The following is a 4328-nucleotide window of genomic DNA, read 5'->3' on the forward strand; positions in this document are numbered from 1 at the left end:
AGCACATCCATGTTTTGATAATTGCACTAGCTTTACTGTCTTTTCTTCTTTAGTTAGCTTGTGAGAACTATTTTAGGAAATGTAATAACCTCTTAATAGCTCTTTAAATACTAAGACCGAGTGAATTAGTGTACGTATCAAAATATGGTGTGCGGGTAATCATTAGAACTCGGGAGGAATTGAATGGAATGCCAATACAAAAAACTCAAGGGTATTTCTTAATTTTTTAATTTTTTGCGAAAATGAATGAAAATATAAGGGTAACTAAACAAGGAGACCTAATGAGGTTTAGGGATCACTCGGGTTCCAAAAGATTTTGAAATGATCTGCAATTGACAATTTTTCGGGTTCTTTTGCATTTGGGTTCAACTCTTCAGGATTTATTTGACTTCGGGACTTTGACTCAACTTTAGGACTTTATTCGATTTTAGAAATTTATTTGATTTTGGGAATTTATTCAAATTAGGGGTTTTTAGGGCTTGGTCAAAATGGGGTGTCTACATCCTCAAACATAAACGAAGAGAAATAACATGATTTATCCAATGGGCATCGGATCTCATCAATGCTACCGCACCTCTACGCATCAACCGAGACTCAAAAAAACTGACATTATATCCTTTCGAACGAAAAAGAAAAAGTGAGAGCGTCAAGTTCTATTGATTTTGTAATAGGAGCAAGAAGAGGGAGAATCTTACAGTTTGGGCAGACAAGCATGAACGTAGTTTATAACTTTGTTGAGTATGAGTGGATTCATCTAATCTATCATATTGTAAATATGATTTCCGATTTGATTTTGGCCTCCGAGCATCGCAGTATATCTATCCTTTGGGCATCAACACTCTTTGCTTGGTTGAGCTAACACCCACTGCCTCAGAACCATTTTACAAAACATACTAGCTTCTGCTTTGGCATATGAGTAGTGTATTTTGCAAATATCCCTTATCCTTTATAGGAATCTATTAGTTACTCTAGATAGAAAATCAAGATCAGCTTTTGCTCTGGCATATGACTGTCTTGTTCTCTAATCAAGCCAACCAATAGATGGCTATGGAAGGCCATGGAGATGAATCATTTCGATTTAAAACCCCATTTGCAACTTAATATTTTATAAAGAGGGTTTCTTTTAAGTGGAAAAAACTTATTCCTATGCATGCATCTAAAAGAAACCATCCAGTGGAAATACATACATAAGGAAAGGAAATGCAATAATTCATCACACATCCAAACCACAAAAAGTACAACAACCACATCCATAAGCTTAATTTTGGCATCTTGGATTTATAGGGATTCTCCCACTAACCATTGAAGAATTATCTAACCATTTTTTAGTTAGTTAATCCTCATAATTCCATATTACCAGAATTAAGGGTGAAATTTGAGCATCTATTCACTATCCGCAATAAGAAAAATCTGCCGACCTCAAGGCGATTTTTCAAAGGTATTGGTACTGATATACTTCATCATATTAAGTATTTTATATCAGTAAAATTTATGAAGAATACGTCTGCCCTCCATTAGAATCGAGGTCCGCCATCTTGAAGTATCGCCATGTCCAAGTTCTTCTTTGATTCTTCGATTGACCACCTCATGAGCGATTTTCTTTCTTCATTACTTCTGATGTAATATGAAAATAAACTACCCTAATGTCTTACACTAGACTAAATAATATGTACAATCAGAAGAAATTCTCCATGGGAAACCAATTGTCCGCACAACTGCTCAGATGGAGTACATAAACTAATAAAATCATTAATTATTACATTGTAGACTTTTAATTGCTACAATCCAGCAATATCAAGCCATAAAAAATAAATAAAAAAATCAACAGATATTATCCATATTCATATCATGAATGGATAGAAGTCAAATAATCATTTTTGCCAAATTTTTACCAATAGAGATAAAATCATGCTGGAAATTAAATTAAATAATTTTTAATTCAGCCATAAAAACTACTGACATTTAAAGAAACTTGATATAATCAATCCTTATGATGTCAGAAGTCACTACAAAAAATTTCGCACAAAAACGAAATTGTTTGAGCGAGAAAACCTCAAAATAGTGGTTTTCGGGAACCCTTTAAAAATAACATAATATTTGAATATTTTAAGTGGGAGAAAAATTATTCAGACTACCATATTAGTTACTGATTTTGCCTAAAATACACCCAAATAATGTTTGATTAACATAATTAACTAATCTAAACTCTAGGATCTTGGGCAATTGCAAGTTCGAAAAGAAAATTTTAAAGTTCTATGCGATTTTATTTTTCACAAGGAAACTAAAAATTCTGAAAGAAACTAATTTCTGAGCAAGGAGGGAATTCAAAATCTAGATGATCTTGATTTGTTTTTTATCTAAAAAGTAAACTCAAATGGTTCAGATCTGTGTTTTACTCTGGTTTCCACCTCTATATATATATAGGGAAAAACCTAGAAATCGCAACTTGCGATTTGGTCTGACACCACTGCCAGGTCCGCATGCAAATCACTTGTTACGATTTGGAATGGGAAATTGCTAGTTGAGATTCCTAAAATTGTAAATTGCAATTTTTAGGAAATCGTAGGGGGTTTTTACTTCAAAAAGTGGTTTTTTATTCCTGAAATTGATTCTTGGCTCCCGAGAGTGATTCTCGGTTCCCGAAAAGCAGTTTTTTGCTACAAAAATTAGTTTTTGATCCAGTGCCATGTAAAAAAAAGGGTTTTAGAGATGTTGTAAAGGGCGGATGCTGTGTGAAGACGGGCTTCTGTTTAACTTTGAAACAAATTCGTTTTGAGGAAATATTTTCACTTTGAAAACTAGAGATCGAGAGATCAAGAAAAAGACCAGAGAAGCTCCGGGACTCGTCATGGGAAACGTCGTCACGACAAAATGGGGTGTCTACACTTCCCAAAGGGCTACGTGTTCATACGACCTTTGATCATATAATTTCTCCTGTTTTGACGGTGTATTCCTCCCTACATTTAGTTTTGAGTTCAATAATCAGTTCTGAGCTCACATTTGGTTCTCAAAATCCAATACAAACAGGGCCTTGATGAGATATTGACCAATGGGAGTAGACTCACTTGGTTTCGAGCAACAAGGAGTCGCACACGTTGCAAACTGTGTATTAGAGAAATAATAACAGCCCTAATTGCCTCAATCATTAAGCGAAAGAAACTAGAGTTGCGCTCAAAACAAGGGTCTCTAAGAGTTCCAAATGAGTTATTCGTCAGACTAAAAAACAGAACAGAAACAGACCTCACATGGTTCATGGGAGGGGGACTACAAATCTACATTCTCTACTATATATAAAACCCAAGCTTAGACCACTAACACAGCTTATATTAAATGTAAACACGCGTCCTATCTCGAGCAATGAGCTTTTTATGTTACTTAGTAAGTTGTAAAGCGCCTATTTAATGACATCATGCATTCTCAAGGGCAACAAAGATGAAGAATATAATTGGAAAGGTGGGTTGCGATCAAGAAAAGGGAGACGGGATATTTGGAATTTCAAAAGAAGGGCTTCTGAAAGTGACATGGGGTGCCCTTCAAAAGTAAGCACGGGAGTAGAAAAGTAGCATGATTAACTTCGGGTATGCACCTTACATGTGGGTATGGTCACACTGAAAGCATTGCCTTAAACAACCATTTTGGGGTCCACCTTCCCGAGACTGCTTACGTCAAACGAAAGCATGCTTTTCTAAGCGAGCTAGTCGAGGTCTCGAACAACAAACACTGTGCAGCACATGGAAGCAAAAATTCACCCACAACATATTTAAACAGTCTTTCTCTCTCTCGCTCGTATAATAATCTCTATACAATTGTATCTCTCTCTCTCTATCTCCCCTCTCTCGTACAATAATCTCTATACAATTGTGTGGAGGGAAATAATATATTCACCCCTTTTTTACTTTGGACAGCCCCCTCTAGTGTAAAAGAGTAGCAATAAATACCTGTATATCAATTCCCTAAATATAGAGAAGGGGCTATACCAAGTAAAAAGGGGGTGAAATATCACTTCAGCTCCCTACATATCAATATATGTATTCTCTCTATATCTCTCTTTCTCTCTTGTATATAGTAATCTCTACACACTTGCACAAGCTGAATAATTTTATCCTTATATAAATAATAAGAGGCATAATAGACTGAAGGGCGGCCTTTAAAACACCCAGTTACAATTACAAGGGCACCCCATTGCTCCTTGTCAACACAGTGCATTTATTTCCATTCATTTTATATTTTCAATGCCATTTTCGTATTTTCCTGTGTCCTTATTGTTGAAAAATTTGTTGAGGGTACTGTTGATGATAGAAAACAGAAACTTGTTGCTTCAAGGCGTG

This window comes from Tasmannia lanceolata, unplaced genomic scaffold, assembly GCF_043159265.1.
Source record: "Tasmannia lanceolata isolate RefF3 unplaced genomic scaffold, GAP_Taslan_0.1 ptg000003l, whole genome shotgun sequence".
Taxonomy (NCBI): domain Eukaryota; kingdom Viridiplantae; phylum Streptophyta; class Magnoliopsida; order Canellales; family Winteraceae; genus Tasmannia; species Tasmannia lanceolata.